The 20499-nt window shown below is 48.2% G+C and overlaps 1 pseudogene; it reads left to right on the plus strand.

Annotated features, from left to right (window-relative positions):
• Positions 1–287: 287 nt before the first annotated feature.
• LOC139835605 (uncharacterized) lies at positions 288–8486 on the plus strand (annotated as a pseudogene).
• The last annotated feature ends 12013 nt before the right edge of the window (positions 8487–20499 follow it).

Raw genomic sequence — 20499 nt, forward strand, 5'->3', positions numbered from 1 at the left:
TCCAAGAGTCCGAAGAGCAAACCATTGCTCGTTTCTTCAATGGCCTCTCTTACCCCATCAAGAGGATCGTCGAGTTCCAACCCTACTCCAACATGGTTGAGTTAGTGCACAAAGCATCGAAGGCCGAGCGCCAAGTGATTGATGATATCAAGTACTCCAAGGCCAAGACCTACTTCACCTCCAAGTTCGCAACATCGACTCCTCCTACTACATCAACTCCTCAAGCTACAAGTGCCAAGGCCGACGCATCCTCTACACCATCCAAGAGACCGACTATCCAAAGTCGCATGAAGCAAACGGTCTCCTCCACCGCCTCCTCTAAGGCATCCACGGGACCCTCTAGTGTCACTTGCTTCAAGTGTGGCACCCAAGGTCACAAATCGTTTGAGTGCAAGAACACCAAGGTCATGATCACTATGGAGAATGGTGACATCGAGACTCTTGATGAAGATGAATATGAAGCCCTTGTGCAAGCCGCCGTGGAAAGTGAAGAAACTTATGAGCAAGAATGTGAAGAAGATCCTCTCTTATGTGAGCATGACCCAAGTCCCTCACTTGTGGTCACAAGGGTGCTCACCACACAACCTCATGCTATGGAAGAGCAAAGATGTAACATCTTCCAAACGCGTGCCGGAATTGGTGGCAAGTCGATCAAGGTCATCATAGATGGTGGAAGTTGCCATAACCTTGCAAGCACCGAGTTGTGTGAGAAGCTCCACCTTACTCTCCGCAAGCATCCTCACCCCTACCATATCCAATGGTTGAGTGACAAGGGCAACGTCAAGATACAACATACCATCACCGTCAACTTCAAGATCGGCCCTTATGAGGACACCATCGAGTGTGACGTGGTACCCATGACGGTGTGCCACATGTTGCTTGGCCGCCCTTGGCAATATGACAAGAAGGCTATACATGACGGACTCTCCAACACATACACCTTCAAGGTCAACGACAAGAAGTTCGAGTTGCGCCCGATGACTCCTAGCCAAATCATCGCGGATAATGCGAAGGCTTTAGTGATGAGGACATCCCTACTATTGTTCCATCTCCACTTCATGATGATGACAAGCAAGTTGCTGCAAAGAAGAAGTCCAATGATGAAATCAGAATTGGACCTATCACAAGAGCTCGTGCAAAGTTAATAGAACAACAGGTGAATTTGCTCCTAATAGAATCTGATTATTTTGTTAATGAGAATTGTTTACTGCCTAAGTCTTTGTGTGTTTGCATACTCAGGTTCATGGGAGAAGAAGGCATAGCACGAGGGAGCGAGGAGATGGAGCAAGACGTGATGATCATGCACATGGACGCGAGGGAGGAGAGGGAGGCCGGCGACCAGCATGAGGAGGAGGACATCACGCAGGAGGCTGCATATGGCGCACCACCACATGTTTGTGCGCCATACACATAAGGCCTGCGCGCCTAGTTGGCTGCACCCAACCATTGGGTCAGTTTGTATCACGTTTGGTTGAGTCGAACCAAGTTAGAGGACCAGGTCAGGTCGGTTTGCCTTTGGCCAGCCGCACCCCCCATATAATAAGCGCCTGATGCGCCATAGAGAGGCAGACCACGTTTTAGATAAACCCTAGTTCTTGAGACTGCTGCAAGCATTCATCTTGAATCCTGTCTCCAATTCGTTTCGATCTGGAGATTATATACTGCAAGTTAAGTGTGATCTGCTGTTCCATTGGGAATAAGTGAATTGCAATTATACCGTTTCGTGGTCGACGGCTGCGTTGCGCAAGTGTGTGAAGTCGTGAATATCCGAAGGGTAGAGAGCTGCTGCATTGGCATCAGGGATCTAGCGAGGAGAGATCATCGGCGACACCAAGTTATCTATCACCATCATCACCATTACCGCAAGCTTACTGAGAAGATCGGGCCACCCCATATCATCTTGGTATCAGATTTCCAGTGTTTCCTCGGTAAGCAATCCACCAGATCATCCGTAGTTTAGTTTTGATTTTCGTCCTATCCAGAAAAGCCAAAAAAAAATTAGGGTTCATAGTTTTGCCATAGCCTAGATTGCATCGTAGATTGGTTTTAGTTGCTGGTCGTTTTCCTTCTTTGATCCGATCTATTTCTTGTTCCGTAGGAGTCTAGGTTCTAGTCGGTTTTAGGTTTCGAGTCCACTTCGATCGCTCGCCATCAGACAAAAGACGCGATCTGTGCTGTCTGCGCGTAGGAAGCGAACGCTCCCGATCGGACACCGCGCCACGTTTTGTCCGGTCCAGCGCGTTGGCAAGCTTGCTCCGAGTCCCGCCGCGGCACGAGTTCTCATGCGTTCTTCTGCCGTGGTACAAATCCGAGTTTTTCTCGTTTTCCTTCAAAACCGAGTCCACATAGCGTACCTTTCTGCATCTTTTGATAAACATAGCCACAGCCTTTCTACTATATAATTGTGTAGGAGCTTACCTATTTGAGACTAGCATATTTTGTGCTCCACGGGCTACAGTACTCCGTGAATTGTTTTTATAAAGAGAGTCAAAAACAAGTGAAAAAAAAAAAGAGAAAAGAGAAAAGAATCAAAAACAGAAAAGTGAGAAGCCGGCCGAAGCATACATCTAAGTTGCTGCACTCGTAGATTGAGCAATCTTGTGCCTGTTACATTGAGCATTGCTAGTGTCTCTCTTGTGCATTGCAACATTCCCTGTTTTATAGTTGCTTTGCCACGTTTATCTCCACGTGTGTGTTTCCCTTGGGTGTTTTGTTCACACGATCAGCACTAGGACTTGTCTTTGGTGTAGTTAGGATTCCATACCTACAGCTCCACCATATACTCCTGCTTTGTCGTGTGATTGCTCTTATACCCTGGTATTCACTTCATCACATCAGTGCATTAGTCCTTTATCCGGACGGGTACGCATTTGCTATTCACTTTGGAACGGTAAGATTTCCTTTTCTTGTCAGTTTTGAGTGAGTTGTGAGTGTGCCACCATAAAGATTTTTGATTTAGTGCACTAACCTACTAATCATGTCTGTTAGTGGTGTTGATGATGTGATGCAGAAAAAGGCTGATGATGCTACTGTTACATGGAGGGAATATGAAGCTCTCCGTGATCATTTGCAAGGGGTTATTACTAGATCCACTGAAAACATTGACGCTGATATTCAAGCTGTGCAAATGAAAGTAGATGCCACTGAAACTACAGTCAATGCTATGCAAGCGCAAGTCACTGCTCTCCAGACAAGCATACAGCAATTGACAACTTCCGTCAATGGGCTGCGTGTAAGCTGATGAGCAACGCCACCATGAGGACCATGGCGATGTTGATAGTGTCCATGGAGATAATGAAAACATGATGGGCAACAATGGACGTGGGCGTGGTTTTCCAGGACAGGGTCGACCACCACCACCTGGTGCTCGGCGTGTGCCATTTCAGGAGGATGATGGATTGGGCAAGCCCAAGTTCACGATTCCCAGATTTGAAGGTTCCACTGATGCGGAGGAGTACCTTACTTGGGAGCTCAAGATTGAAAAATTATGGCGTTTGCATGATTACACTGAAGATAGGAAGATCAAGCTTGCTTCTTCAGAATTTGATGGTTATGCCTTGCGTTGGTGGGATAGCATTGTGACGGAAAGACGAGATAACAACGAGCTTCCTGTTCTTACATGGCGCAATATGAAGGAGATCATGCGAGCTCGTTTTGTTCCCACTAATTACCTGCGTCTTCGTTTATGATAAATTGACACAGTTGAAGCAAGGAACCATGACTGTTGATGCTTATTACATGGAGATGGAGATGTTGCTGCAGCGTGCACGTGTTCGAGAATCTATTGAGATGACCATGCAGCGATTTCTTCATGGGCTGAAGTACAACATCAAAGGTATTGTTAGGCATCATTCCTACAACAATATGAACGAGCTTTTGCATCATGCAAGGGAGGCTGAATCGCAGCTAGCTGAAGAGGCTCAAATCAAGGCACGATATACTTCTTCTGGGAGGTTCTCTAGCAGGGCGCCACACCAATCTGCAGCGCCTATGGAGGGTGCCACCAGAGGCCCCTCTTCTTCACATTCTCACCCAGCCTCCAATGTTTCTCATGCAAAGAAACCAGCAGCTCCTGCGCCTAGCTCTGGTTCCAACATGTCTACAGCTCGTAATAGAGATATGCAATGCCATACATGTGGTGGCAAGGGGCACTTCAAGCGAGAGTGTCCAAACAGAAAGGTGATGATTGTTAATGATGATAATGAGTATGAGACTGGAGATGACGCTGATCCGTATGATTCCAATGATGATGGTTACACAAGTGAGGGCGGCATGGATGCCTTTGCTTCCCCAGCGCCTACCATTGTTGTCTCGCAGCGTGCTTTGAGTGTCACGCCACATGCTGATTCCCAGCGCTGCAATTTGTTCCAAACAAAAGCACTAGTTGGCCCAAACAAAGCTTGCAAAGTAATCATTGATGGAGGTAGCTGCCGCAATCTAGCAAGCAAGGAGTTATGTGCCAAGCTAAACCTGAAATATTTACCTCATCCAAATCCCTACTACATCCAATGGCTGAGTGATAATGGAGAGATGAAGGTAAATCATATGGTGCGTGTGAATTTTGAGATAGGACCATACAAGGATTCCATTGAGTTTGATGTCGTTCCTATGACTGTTTGTCACCTACTCTTTGGGTCGGCCATGGCTGTATGATCGCCATGTGCAACACAATGGCCGAGCCAATACCTATCACTTGGAGTTTAAGGGCAAGAAAATTAATCTACAGCCTATGTCACCGCAGCAAATTGTCAATGAGTCTCGTCAGAAAACAGAAGTGAAGCTAGAACAGCCACCTACACGAGAAAATAATGTAATAGCTGTGAGTGAAAATATAACGAAAAGTGAGAGAGTGCCTAGTTTGCTTATATTAGCCACCAAAGAAGACATGGTAGAATTTAGAGAGGATCCTACAGCCATGCCACTTGTGCTTATGTACAAAGGCGAGGTGTTAGTTTCTAATGATATGCAACCTGTTTCTCTTGGTGTTTCTAATGTATTGCAGGAGTACGATGATGTGTTTCCGGAGGAGGTGCCCGCAGGACTGCCACCATTGCGTGGAATTGAGCATCAAATTGATTTGATTCCTGGTGCCACTCTTCCAAACCGTGCTCCGTACAGGACCAACCCCGAAGAGACAAAGGAAATACAGCAACAAGTACAAGCGCTTCTGGACAAGGGGTATATTCGTGTTTCTCTTAGCCCTTGTGCTGTTCCTGTTATTTTGGTGCCTAAGAAAGATGGTACATGGCGCATGTGCGTAGATTGTAGAGCTATTAATAACATCACTATTCGATATCGTCATCCTATTCCACGCTTAGAGGATATGCTAGATGAATTGAGTGGTGCTGCTATTTTCTCTAAGATTGATTTGCGTAGTGGATACCATCAAATTAGGATGAAAGAAGGGGATGAATGGAAAACTGCTTTCAAAACTAAATTTGGTTTATATGAGTGGCTAGTTATGCCTTTTGGTCTTACTAATGCACCTAGCACATTCATGCGCTTAATGAATCATGTTTTGCGAGAGTTTATTGGTCGTTTTGTGGTTGTATATTTTGATGATATACTTATTTATAGCCGCACTGAATCTGAACATTGTGCGCATATTAGACAAGTTTTGCAAGTGCTGCGTGATGCTAAATTGTATGCTAACCTTGAGAAGTGCACATTTGCAAAAGATAAAGTGATATTTCTGGGATATGTTGTATCTGCGCATGGGGTAGAGGTAGATTCATCTAAAATTGAAGCAATTCAAAATTGGCCTACTCCCATGAATGTTAGTCAAGTACGCAGTTTTCACGGTCTTGCTGGTTTCTATCGGCGTTTTGTGAAAGACTTTAGTACTATTGCTGCACCATTGAATGAATTAACTAAGAAAGGAGTGCCTTTTGTATGGGCGCTGCACAAGATCATGCATTTGATGAGCTGAAACGTTTGCTTACTTCTGCACCATTGCTTGCACTACCAGATTTTTCTAAGCAATTTGAAGTTGAATGTGATGCTAGTGGTATAGGAATTGGTGGTGTGTTGATGCAAGAAGGTAGACCTATTGCTTATTTCAGCGAGAAACTTTCTGGTGCTAGACTGAATTATCCTGTGTATGATAAAGAATTGTATGCGCTTGTTCGAGTTCTTGAGGTTTGGCAACATTATTTGTGGCCAAAAGAATTTATCATACATTCTGATCATGAAGCTTTAAAATATCTGAAAGCTCAATCTAACTTGCATAGGCGCCTAGCTAAGTGGGTTGAGTTCATTGAGTCGTTTCCCTACATAATCAAGTATAAGAAAGGGAAAGAAAATGTTGTTGCTGATGCTCTATCTAGGAAGAACATGCTATTGACACATCTTGATGTTAAAATTCCTGGTTTAGAGAGCTTGTGTGATTTGTATGCCACTGATCATGATTTTGCTGAACCATATCGTTTGTGTATGCTTAGAACTGCATGGGACAAGTACCACATACATGATAGATTTTTGTTTCGTGCTAACAAAATATGTGTTCCAGAATCGTCGGTACGTTTGCTATTGTTGCAGGAATCACATGCTGGCGGATTGATGGGTCACTTTGGGCGTGAGAAGACGCTTCTCATGCTCGCTGATCATTTTTATTGGCCCAAGATGAGGCGTGACGTGGACAGATTTGTTAGGCGCTGCATTGTATGCAACACGTCCAAGTCCAAGATGAAGCCTCACGGTTTGTATACTCCACTACCTGCACCTACCACACCATGGGAAGATATAAGTATGGATTTTGTGTTAGGTTTGCCACGCACTAAAAGAGGTCATGATAGTATATTTGTGGTAGTGGATAGATTCTCTAAGATGGCACACTTTATTGCATGCCACATAAGCGACGATGCGTCGCACATAGCTAATCTGTTTTTCAGGGACATTGTTCGCTTGCATGGAGTGCCCAAGACAATTGTTTCTGACAGGGATGTGAAGTTTATGAGCTACTTCTGGAAGACACTATGGGGCAAGCTGGGAACGAAATTACTGTTCAGCACAACATGTCATCCCCAAACAGATGGTCAAACGGAGGTGGTGAATAGAACATTGTCACAATTGCTGCGAGCTATGATCAAGAAAAATCTGCGTGAGTGGGAGGAGTGTTTGCCACATGTTGAGTTTGCATATAACAGAGCGGTGCACACTACTACTCAGCTTTGTCCTTTCGAGGTGGTGTATGGTTTCAAGCCAATCACACCACTAGATTTGCTGCCTCTTCCATTGCATGAGAGAGTTAATATGGAGGCATCAAAAAGAGCAGATTATGTGAAGAAAATTCATGAGAAGACACGAGAGGCCATTGAGACGAAAGGCAAGACCATTGCTGCTACACGAAACCAATCAAGAAAGCAAGTTTTGTTTCAGCCTGGAGATATGGTTTGGGTGCATCTGCGCAAGGATAGGTTCCCACAGCTGCGAAGGTCCAAGTTGAGGCCGCGTGGTGCTGGTCCTTACAAGGTGCTAGCCAAGATAAATGACAATGCCTACTCAATTGATATTCCTATTGCTGAGTTTGGTGGCGTTAGCAACAGCTTCAACGTTGCTGATTTGTCACCATATGATGGAGAAGACCTTGGAGCGTCGAGGTCGACGCCTTTTGAAGGGGGGGGGGGATGATGAGGACATCCCTACTATTGTTCCATCTCCACTTCATGATGATGACAAGCAAGTTGCTGCAAAGAAGAAGTCCAATGATGAAATCAGAATTGGACCTATCACAAGAGCTCGTGCAAAGTTAATAGAACAACAGGTGAATTTGCTCCTAATAGAATCTGATTATTTTGTTAATGAGAATTGTTTACTGCCTAAGTCTTTGTGTGTTTGCATACTCAGGTTCATGGGAGAAGAAGGCATAGCACGAGGGAGCGAGGAGATGGAGCAAGACGTGATGATCATGCACATGGACGCGAGGGAGGAGAGGGAGGCCGGCGACCAGCATGAGGAGGAGGACATCACGCAGGAGGCTGCATATGGCGCACCACCACATGTTTGTGCGCCATACACATAAGGCCTGCGCGCCTAGTTGGCTGCACCCAACCATTGGGTCAGTTTGTATCACGTTTGGTTGAGTCGAACCAAGTTAGAGGACCAGGTCAGGTCGGTTTGCCTTTGGCCAGCCGCACCCCCCATATAATAAGCGCCTGATGCGCCATAGAGAGGTAGACCACGTTTTAGATAAACCCTAGTTCTTGAGACTGCTGCAAGCATTCATCTTGAATCCTGTCTCCAATTCGTTTCGATCTGGAGATTATATACTGCAAGTTAAGTGTGATCTGCTGTTCCATTGGGAATAAGTGAATTGCAATTATACCGTTTCGTGGTCGACGGCTGCGTTGCGCAAGTGTGTGAAGTCGTGAATATCCGAAGGGTAGAGAGCTGCTGCATTGGCATCAGGGATCTAGCGAGGAGAGATCATCGGCGACACCAAGTTATCTATCACCATCATCACCATTACCGCAAGCTTACTGAGAAGATCGGGCCACCCCATATCATTTAGCGAGGGCACAACTCCGCACCCATAGTGAGATGAGAGGAGAGGGAGCGACCCACCACAAAGATAGTGAGCGCCACAAGCCATATATGAGTGAGTCCAAGAGTGTCCTTCTAGCCACCAAGAGTGAGTGGAGAGAGCTCCAAGAGAACCCATCCACCATATTGCACTATGTGCTCATATGCAAGGGACCATCGTCGGCGGCTAACGACTTAACCAACATTCCTCCGTCTTTGTTGTCTATTTTGCAGGAATTTGAAGATGTCTTCCCCGACGAGCTCCCTCATGGACTACCACCACTCCGCGGCATAGAACACCGCATCGACCTCATACCCGGCGCTCCGCTCCCAAATCGTGCCGCATACCGCACCAACCCCGAAGAGACCAAGGAGATCAACCGCCAAATTCAAGATCTCCTCGCCAAAGGGTACGTCCGAGAAAGCCTTAGCCCTTGTGCGGTTCCCGTGATCCTTGTGCCTAAACCGGATGAGACGCAACGGATGTGTATGGATTGTCGCCCCATCAATGCCATTACCGTCCGTTACCGCCATCCCATTCCGCGTTTAGATGACATGCTTGATGAACTTAGTGGTGCCACGATTTTCTCTAAAGTCGATTTGCGTAGTGGTTACCATCAAATCCGCATGGCCATTGGTGATGAATGGAAAACGGCATTCAAGACCAAACTTGGTCTCTATGAATGGCTCGTTATGCCTTTCGGTCTTTCCAATGCACCATCTACTTTCATGCGCCTCATGAATCACATCTTGCGTCCTCTCATTGGCAAGAGCGTGGTTGTCTACTTCGATGATATTCTTATTTATAGCAAAAACCTCGAGGACCATGTGCAACATGTGAGAGAGGTCTTGTGCATCTTGCGCAATGAAAAGCTTTATGCTAACCTCCCCAAATGCACCTTTGCTCAAAACAAATTGGTTTTTCTTGGTTTCGTGGTTTCCGCTAATGGGATTGAAGTTGATTCTTCCAAGGTGGAGGCCATCCACAATTGGCCTACCCCTACAAATGTTGGTCAAGTCCGAAGCTTCCATGGACTTGCCGGGTTTTACCGCCGCTTTGTGAAAGATTTTAGCACCATTGCTTGCCCTTTGAATGAGCTTACCAAAAAGAATGTTCCGTTTGTTTGGGGCAAGGCCCAACAAAATGCTTTTGATGAGTTGAAGAAACGTCTTACCGAAGCTCCACTTCTTGTTCTTCCAAATTTTGCCAAAACTTTTGAGATTGAGTGTGATGCAAGTGGGCTTGGTATTGGCGGTGTTCTTATGCAAGAGGGCAAACCCGTGGCATACTATAGTGAGAAGTTGGATGGCGCACGCCTCAACTATCCTATATATGACAAGGAGCTCTACGCTTTGGTTCGTGTTCTTGAAGTTTGGCAACACTATCTTTGGCCAAAAGAGTTTATCATTCATTCCGACCATGAGTCCTTGAAATATTTGAAAAGCCAACACAATTTGAACAAACGACATGCAAAATGGGTCGAGTTCATTGAGTCCTTCCCATATGTGATCAAATACAAGAAGGGCAAGGACAATGTTGTGGCGGATGCTCTTTCCCGCAAAAACACCCTTTTGCTAACTCGTTTGGATTTTCATGTTTTGGGACTTGAAGAGATCAAAGAACTCTATCCTTCCGATTCTTTCTTTGCTCCCATTTTTGAGAAGTGCTCCGTTGAGCGAGGAGTGGATGATTTCTATTTGCATGATGGCTATTTGTTCAAAGCTAACAAGATTTGCATTCCCGAGTCTTCGCTTCGAAAATTGCTTTTGCAAGAGTCTCATGGAGGAGGTCTTATGGGCCACTTTGGCCGTGACAAGACATATGCCATGCTCTCAACCCACTACTATTGGCCAAAGATGAAGCGAGATGTGGAGCGCCTTTGCCGTCGGTGCACAACATGCTTACAAGCTAAGTCTACCTCCAACCCTTATGGTCTTTACATGCCATTGCCTATTCCGTATGCACCATGGACCGATATTAGCATGGATTTCGTTCTAGGCTTGCCTCGCACTAAGCATGGTCATGATTCCATATTTGTTGTAGTGGATAGATTCTCTAAGATGGCTCATTTCATACCTTGCCATAAGAGCGACGATGCTTCACACATTGCTTCATTGTTTTTCAGGGAAATCGTTCGCCTACATGGAGTACCACAAAGCATTGTGTCGGATCGAGACGTCAAGTTCATGAGTTATCTTTGGAAGTCGCTCATGGCGAAGTTTGGAGTCAAGCTCTTGTTCTCATCATCATCGCACCCGCAAACGGACGGCCAAACGGAAGTGGTCAATCGAAGCCTCTCCACCCTCCTACGCATCCTCGTGAAGAAGAACTTGAAGTCATGGGAGGAGTGCCTTCCCCACGCGGAGTTCGCCTACAACCGCGCCAAGCACAAGACTACGTCAAGGAGCCCCTTCATGGTCGTCTATGGCTTCGAACCTTACACGGCACTCGACATACTTCCGCTTCCCTCCACGAGCGCATCAACATGGACTTCGACAAGCGCACCGCCGCCGTCAAGAAACTACATGAAGAGACAAGGGCAACCATACAAGAACATGTCCTTCGTCAAGCCAACCGCATCAACGCCAAGAAGAAGGCAAGGATATTCGAAGAAGGAGACCTCGTTTGGATCCACCTCCGAAGGAACGGTTCCCTCATGAGCGCAACTCCAAGCTCAAGCCAAGAGGAGATGGCCCCTTCAAAGTCCTCAAACGCATCAACGACAACGCTTACGTCATCGACATACCGACATCCAAGTACTTGGTGAGCAACACGTTCAACGTCTCGGACTTGTCACCCTATCATGGAGATGAGGAGGTGCAAGAGTCGAGGATGACTCTTTCCCAAGGGGGGGGAGATGATGTAGCCCCGGTCACCGACGTCGCTACACCAAGACCAACAAGCCCCCCAAGTGGACCGATGACACGGGCCCGAGTTAAAGCGCTACACGATAAGGTGAACTCTATCCTCGCTACTCTTGACCTTGATACACCGTTGGACGGAATGCTACCTCATGCCGACACTCTATGTGTTATTAGGTACAAGGATCACCAAGGATACGAGGGAGAGGAGGCACCATTCATCAAGGGAGAAGAAGCTAAAGCCTATGGACTAGAAGAAGAAGAAAGAAAGAAGGAAGAAGAAAGAAGAAAGAAGAATGGACAAGAAAAAGAAGAAGAGAAGGAGGGTGGAGCCTCCAGGCCATGGGAGGCCGGTACCTCCAGGCCTGAGGTGGCCGGAGCCTCCACCCTGGCCGGCCGGTGGCCAAAGCCAAGCCTGGCCGCGCGCCACATGGGGAGACCGGTAGTACCGGCCCCTCCTGGCCGGTACTACCGGCGGGGGTTGGGCGCCACCTCCTGGCCGACCTGCGGGAAAGAAGAGGAGGCCGGTACCTCCGGCCAAGGTACCGGCCGGGGTACCGCTCAGAGGTCCAAGTACCCTGGATAGTTTGCTTCGAAATGGACGTTTTTCCGGTACCTCGACCGGTACCTCCGCCCGTGGTACCGCCCGTGCGCGAATGTCTTCAAATCTGAACCGTCCATTCGCTATCTAGCAGTTGTAACTTATTTAGCCTTTGCCCAAATTACCCTTGACTCAGATCTGAGCTATTTGTATCCCCGTACTCCTCATTTGCTAGGGTTAGACATAGACTTGGATAATTCTTAGAGCTTAGCTCATCTTGGGGATTATCTCCTGTGTTTCATCAAGGCTACTCTTGTTGAGATTAATAGTTGTGTGTGAGATTCTAGTTTAACCACTCTCTCTCCCGCACAAGTGTTCGTCTACAACACCGATCTCTCACACCGGGATTCAACCTCTTGGTCTCTCCTAGTGTGATTCTACCGGCGTGGTTTGTCGAGCCATGGGAGTGTAAATCGATTGTATCGGGTTTGTGTGCGTGTGTGTTCATCGTGTTCATCTCGTTCTTCGTTCCTCCACTTTTCCCCTTTTGATTTCGGGTCGATTTCGCAAGATTGGGCCACAAATTGGGTCTTAGACCTCATCAAATTGTGTTGACTTTTCAAATATTTCAAAGACTCATGGTCGGAGTGGATAACAAACTCTTTTGGGCAAAGATAGTGATGAGGTCTAAGACCCCGTGTGTGGCCCGATCTCGCGGTTGACCCGAAATCCAGAGGGGAAGGAGAGGGAGAGCGTGAAGAACACGATGAACACGAAGAACACGAGGAACTCACGCACGCACACCTACCCGATACAACCGAGACTTACCCCCGTGGCTCGATGGACCACGCCGATAGAATCTCCTACGGAAGAGACCGCGGTAGAATTCCGAGGAGAGAGACCGGTGTTGGAGAAGGAGATCGGAGAGAGAGAGAGAGTGCTCGCACTAGAATCTCACTCACAGATCTAGATCAACAACAAGGGTTGCCTTGATTACAGAGGGATGAAACCCTAGGGAGACAAAGCTCATATCCATGTTTAAGCTATCATCTTGTCTAAAGAGGTAAGGGGGCGACCTGGGGGCTTATATAGGCATACAAGGCAGCATGGGTCGAAAAGGTACAAGTTGGTGGGTCAAACCCGACGAATCCGGTCACAGGGCCGGTCTGACCGGGCCTGGGACCGGCCCATCCGGTCCACAACCGGATCCTGGACCGGGCGGTGACCGGGCGAGGCTTCGGGAGCCCCGGGATTGCGTCCGGATGGCACGGGTCGTGTTTCGGGTCTAAAACCGGCCGGGCGGGTCTGGGGGCCGGTCAACCGGGCGTGTGACGGGGTGGGCGGGTCTGGGGGCCGGTCAACCGGGCCTGTGACCGGCCGGCCTCCCTCCTCCCGCTTCTTCTTCCTCTTCCTTCCTTCTTCCTTCATTCTTCCTCCCTTCTTCTTCTTCCTTCTTCCTTGCACCATGATGAATGGCTCCTCTTCCCTTCCCTCGCTTCCTTGCACCATGGGTGTTCCTCCTCTCCGGTCCTCGATGACTCTTGTACCTAATGACATATAACATGCCGACATGAGGTAGCATTCCATTCAAGGTATCTACGAGGTCGAGTATCGAGAGGAAGGAGTTCACCTTGACGCGTGTAGCGTGGGTTAGGGTTGAAGGTCCACTTGGGGGACTCTTTGGCCATGGTGTAGCGTCGACGATAGGCGGGGTTGCACTTGATGGTCTTGGTGTAGCGACGTCGGTGACCGGGGCTACATCATCTCCCCCCCCTTGGGGAAGAGTCGTCCTCGACTCTTGTTTCTTCTCATCGAAGAGGTAGTCCATGACGGATGTCCCATGTAGAGTTGGGTAGTCGCGGTCGAAGAAGAACTTGGAGAAAAACCACTTGCGAAGGGAAACCTCCAAGAGGCATTTGGCAAAAATGGGAACCAAAAGAGTGTGGATGTATCCAAAATTTGGTAGGGCAAAAATTTGTGCATGTAAGAGTTGTATGGTGTTAAAAATGTGTGGTGTAGCATTGTCCCAAGCAAATGGAACAAACAAAAGGCAAGTATCGGTGGCAAAATTTGGGGCAAAATTGTTATGTGCAATGGCAAAGAGATGGAAACTTCTAGCTTGGGAAAGTATGGTTGGCGCGAGCCAAGTATGGGTATCCTCAAGTGTCAAAGAATCCATTTCAATTGCCAAAGGTGAAATAATAAATCCAAAGAAGAGCAACTTTTTGTGTGACATGTGGCACAAGATGCATAAGGTGTCTCTCACATGTATGACATGGTCCTTGAGATTCTCGAAGTGTATGATGAAAGCATCAAGACATACAACAATCATTGTGCCAACAAGAGGTGTCAAGAGACGTTGCAAAAGAGGCAAAAGGGGCGACGAGGAGTTGGACCAAACCGGAAACTCGACAAGGCAAGTCGGAAACACATGAGGGCGAAGGCTTGTGGGAACATACCCTTTGGTGTGATTCCCGCGGGTTAGGTCCTTGTTGGGGTAGCTCTCAATTGCGTGTTTCGTGAGCTCATGCTCCGTAGCGGTGGAGGTAGTCATTCGGGTACCTATACACACAAAAGAGAAAACAAAAAGCGTGTGTGCATGGTAAAGGAACACATCATCCATCATGATGTTCCATGTCTCGTGCACATCACCATTAGTGTCAATCAAGATAGTATGAAATGCATGGCGATGGTGCATATGGCAAGAAGGTGCATTCATGGCATGTGGCAACTCATGATCATCAAAAATAGAGAAGGCTATGGGGGCCATCTCATGGACAATGAAATAAGCATTTTTGCATACCAAGCATAAGAAGGAGCAATTGTTCACAATCTTGGATGCAACGATCATGGAGTAGTGCAAACATTTTGGGCAAAGCATGCGGAAGCTAATATCATCATTGTCATTGCAAGCAATACATGTGAAAGAGCAAGTAGGTAACATATTGCAAGCAATGGTAGGAAAATGGAAGCTCTCATAGCATGGCATGGTCATGGTATCACAAGCACTCAATTCCACATGATCAACAATGTTATCAAGTAAAGCATCACATGGGAAAGTGAAAGTAGCATGTGATGTAGCAAATGGATCATCGAGATCATGCATGCACTCATAAGTCATCATGTCCACTAGTGGGATCATGGCATCATCAACACCTATGTTGTTACCTTTGAAGGCCGACTCATGTGATGTAGGTGTTGTGGAAGTAGGAGGATCCATGTGGTCGACATGTCCGTCTTGAAGCAAGCATGGTGAGATATCATCATCTTCATGCACCATGTACATCGTCTCCATGAGCGGGAACTCGTCCTCCGTGGAACCTAGTGCAACATAAGAAGACACAAACGAGGGAGAGGTTAATGTGTTAGCAAAAGTGATGTCCTCCATGGACCTATCATCTACATCTCTCAACTCACTTTGTGTATCACTCATGTCCTCCAAATGGAAGCACTCAAACTCGCATATGGGGTGGAAGTCACTCAACTCACTATCACTCTCACTCAAGTGGGCTAAGTGGCTCTCATCCTCACATGGGATTGGTACCAACTCATCAATCAAGCATATAGGAGTAGGCTCGACTTTCTCATCTCCATGCGCCTCCTTGGTTGAAGGGAAATTCCCATGCTCAACCATCTCAACTCCATGCGCCTCCATAGGTGAAGGGAGAATCCCATGGTCACCATGCTCAACTCCATCGCCTCCCAAGTCATCCTCAAGTGGTGGCGTCGTGGTGTAGTAGAGAGCTAGGCTCGGATCCACATCAACCTTGAGTTGACCTTGGCGATCTTCATCTTGAAGTGTGGGCGCGATAGGCATCTTGGAGACTTGTGCATTGAGCTCGTCGAAGTAGAGCTTCTTGGCGCTTGGCGTTGTGCATTGCCATGCCACATGACCCTTGGCCTTGCACACCTCACATAGGAGATTGGGACATTCCCGTGGAGGGTGGCCTTGTTGCTTGCACTTGTAGCACCGGAGTCCATAGGCATGTGACGAGGTAGGGGCCATTGTGGTGGTGGCGCAAGAGGTAGAAGTCGCCTCATGAGGAAGGTATGCGCGATCTGCACTTGCCGTCCTTGTAGTGGTGGACACCCTATCATGGTGTTTGTCGCCTTCATGTCGAGGCTCTCGTCTTCGGGCATCATCACCATGGCTTGAGTGGTGTCGTCGAAGACTCGTGGAAGATGTTGGTCGATGGTGATCATGAAGTGGTTTGTGGTGGCGAAGCTCATGTGGTGACGTATGTTGATGACGGTCCTTGCCATGCCTAGATGATGGCTCATGCGACTTGGCATGTTGCTTGCGGCGCCTTGTGGAGCTTGGAGAAGAGTGTTGATGACGCTCATGATGGGAACGCTCTTGATGCTCCATATGGTGTACTTGAGGTCGACGATCTTGTGCATAAGCACTCTCATGGTGGCGCCTTGTGGAGCTCGAAGAAGTGTGTCGATGACGCTCATGATGTGGACGCTCTTGATGATCCATATGATGGTGCCATCGTGGAGGTCCTCCATCTTCATATGTAGCTCCAATGGCCAAGTGGTGGTACTTGGGAGCATCGTCGTTGCTCCTTGTGGAGACTAGGTGAGGTTCCGCCATGGTGTCGATGTCGTAGGCGTGGCGTTGCTCCACCAAGTCGTCGATGTCGTACTCGTGGTGTTGCTCCGCCATGTCGTCGATGTCGTAGTCGTGGCGTTGCTCCACCATGTCGTCCATGCTTGATGAGCCATTGTCGATGTAGAGCTCGTCGATGTCCTCCTCAAGGTGGTGCTCTACCATGTCGTCGATGCTTGAGGAGCCATTGTCGATGTAGAGCTCCTCAATGTCGGTCATGTTGGCGATGCTCGCGGAGCCATAGTCGGTGTCGAGCTCCACATGTTCCTCCACATCCGCGGTGCTTGAAGAGGTATCCTCCTCGAAGTTCTCCATGTACTCCTCCGTATCCTCATCTTCGCTATCCATGTTAGCACGATGGTATGTATATGGTGTATGTTAGTGGAAGAACACTACCTCGCAATCTTACCGTGGTATGATAGGATCGGGGCGATCCAACAAGCCGAGGTCAAAGTCAATTGTATCGGGCACTCACACAAAAACACACGCAAAAGCTAGCAAATATGGTGTTAGGTGAGTGTGGTGGAAAGCCAAAAGACGAAATCTGAAATCAAGTATGTTGTCAAGAGTGGGTGAAGTCCAAAAATTCAAATGTCAAAGCGATGATCACTATAAACACGGAAAAGATGTGGAACGCACACACGAGATGAACGGGGTTAGTGCGACCAAGGAATGAGCGGAAAAGTGTAAGAAGCCCTTAAGCAAGGGTGCTCGATGTCACACTAACACAAGAAGAGATCAAAGCTTTGGTTGCAACGGAGAGACAACAAGATTTACACGTGGCCTCTCTTCTCTTATCTCTCTTTTGCTTAAAAGCTTTTTCTCTTTTGTACTTGGTGGCACTTGCACTCTTTTGTATCTATGGTGGCACTTTCACACTTTTGTATGTATGGGTGTATGGTGCTACTTGCACTCTTTTTGTGCTTTTCTTTCTTTTTCACGCTCTATGTTAGCGTTAGCTCGCTTTTGCTATCTTGCCACACGAGTGTTTGCTTGGATGCTTTACTCAACACAACACACACACCTCACAATGCGGGGCCACGTGCAATGTCTCGCAACACTCAATAAGCAATGCTCAATAGGATAGATCGCAAAAGTAGAGGGGTTACAAGGTGGGGAGCAAGTTATACCTAGATGAAAATGTTAGGCGGTGTCGGAACACACAACTTGCGATGATGGCGGTGGTGTCAAGAGTACGTTTGCAAGTTCGGGGTGCCGAGGATGTCGTCGCTTGCTTCGGAGCTGCGGGTTAGTTTCACAAACAAGGCACTCAAACCGGAACAAGCAAACACAAGTTAGGAGAAAAGTCGGGTCAAAGTAGCATGGCGTCGATGGCGGTGGTATGCCGGTGGTGATATCGGTGAGCTAGCGGTGGCGGCGGTGGTGGTGGGGTAGCGGCGATGTTTGCCGGTGGTATGCCGATGGCGGTATCGGTGAGCTCGTGGTGGCGGCGGTGGTGGTGGTGGTGCCGCGGCGGTGTTTACCGATGGTTTGGGGGGTGGCGGTGTTTGCCGGTGAAGAAGGGGGGTGGCGGTGCTTGCCGATGATTAAGGGGGGTGGCGGTGCTTGCCGGTGGTGGAGAGGAGTGGTGGTGGTCGGAGGTGGTGGGGCGGAAATGGTGGTGGTGGCCGGCTTGGGAGAGGATGAGCGGTAGTGGAGGGTGGAGCCTCCACCCGGAGGTACCGCTCGTGCACGGGTGGAGCCTCCACCCGGAGGTACCGCTCACACCTTCTTCTTCCCTGGGAGCTCACGCGAGGCCAGCTTTCTCTCTCCTGTTCTTCCCCAAATCCAAATCCAATTGACCCAAACTCGAAAATCGAAGGAATTTGTGGATAGAAAGTGGGGGAATTAGTAGATCAACACTAGAGACACCAAATCCATGGACCAAAACCACTCAAAACGCAACCAAATCACAGATCGGTCAAAAGGCAATTTAGGGCTATTTTTTGGGGATTTTTTGGGAAATTTTTCAGAGATGAAATTGGGTGGGTGGGGGGTCAAATTCGCGGAAACCAAAGGCTGCTGATACCATATGATGAGGTCTAAGACCCCGTGTGTGGCCCGATCTCGCGGTTGACCCGAAATCCAGAGGGGAAGGAGAGGGAGAGCGTGAAGAACACGATGAACACGAAGAACACGAGGAACTCACGCACGCACACCTACCCGATACAACCGAGACTTACCCCCGTGGCTCGATGGACCACGCCGATAGAATCTCCTACGGAAGAGACCGCGGTAGAATTCCGAGGAGAGAGACCGGTGTTGGAGAAGGAGATCGGAGAGAGAGAGAGAGTGCTCGCACTAGAATCTCACTCACAGATCTAGATCAACAACAAGGGTTGCCTTGATTACAGAGGGATGAAACCCTAGGGAGACAAAGCTCATATCCATGTTTAAGCTATCATCTTGTCTAAAGAGGTAAGGGGGCGACCTGGGGGCTTATATAGGCATACAAGGCAGCATGGGTCGAAAAGGTACAAGTTGGTGGGTCAAACCCGACGAATCCGGTCACAGGGCCGGTCTGACCGGGCCTGGGACCGGCCCATCCGGTCCACAACCGGATCCTGGACCGGGCGGTGACCGGGCGAGGCTTCGGGAGCCCCGGGATTGCGTCCGGATGGCACCGGTCGTCGTTCCGGTCGAAAACCGGCCGGGCCGGTCAGGGGGCCGGTCAACCGGGCCTGTGACCGGGTGGGCCGGTCAGGGGGACGGTCAACCGGGCCTGTGACCGGCCGGCCTCCCTCCTCCCGCTTCTTCTTCCTCTTCCTTCCTTCTTCCTTCATTCTTCCTCCCTTCTTCTTCTTCTTCCTTCTTCCTTGCACCATGATGAATGGCTCCTCTTCCCTTCCCTCGCTTCCTTGCACCATGGGTGTTCCTCCTCTCCGGTCCTCGATGACTCTTGTACCTAATGACATATAACATGCCGACATGAGGTAGCATTCCATTCAAGGTATCTACGAGGTCGAGTATCGAGAGGAAGGAGTTCACCTTGACGCGTGTAGCGTGGGTTAGGGTTGAAGGTCCACTTGGGGGACTCTTTGGCCATGGTGTAGCGTCGACGATAGGCGGGGTTGCACTTGATGGTCTTGGTGTAGCGACGTCGGTGACCGGGGCTACATCAGATAGTGTTGCCAAATTTCAAGAACACGAACCAAAGCGTAAAGTTCCTTGTCATATATAGGATAGTTGAGGCGTGCGCCATCCAACTTCTCGCTATAGTATGCCACGGGTTTTCCATCTTGCATGAGAACTCCACCAATACCGAGTCCACTCGCATCACATTCAATCTCAAAAGTTTTGGAAAAGTTCGGAAGAACAAGGAGTGGAGCCTCGGTAAGTCTCTTCTTCAACTCATCAAAAGCTTTTTGTTGGGCCTTGTCCCACACAAACGGAACATTCTTTTTGGTAAGTTCATTCAAAGGGCAAGCAATGGTGCTAAAATCTTTCACAAAGCGGCGGTAGAAACCGACAAGTCCATGAAAACTTCGAACTTGACCAACATTGGTAGGAGTGGGCCAATTGTGGATGGCCTCAACCTTGGAAGAATCAACTTCAATACCATTAGCGGAAACCACAAATCCAAGGAAAACCAACTTGTTTTGTGCAAAGGTGCACTTTGGAAGATTTGCATAAAGCTTCTCATGACGCAAGATGCATAAGACTTCTCTCACATGTTGCACATGGTCCTCGAGATTTTTGCTATAAATGAGAATATCATCGAAATAGACAACCACACTCTTGCCAATGAGAGGTCGCAAGATGTGATTCATGAGTCACATGAAAGTAGATGGAGCATTTGAAAGACCAAATGGCATGACAAGCCATTCATAGAGACCAAGTTTGGTCTTGAATGCCGTCTTGCATTCATCACCTATTGCCATGCGAATTTGGTGGTAGCCACTACGCAAATCAATCTTAGAGAAAATCGTGGCACCACTCAATTCGTCAAGCATGTCATCTAAAC

This window comes from Lolium perenne, chromosome 2 (assembly GCF_019359855.2).
Source record: "Lolium perenne isolate Kyuss_39 chromosome 2, Kyuss_2.0, whole genome shotgun sequence".
NCBI classification, from domain to species: Eukaryota; Viridiplantae; Streptophyta; class Magnoliopsida; order Poales; family Poaceae; genus Lolium; species Lolium perenne.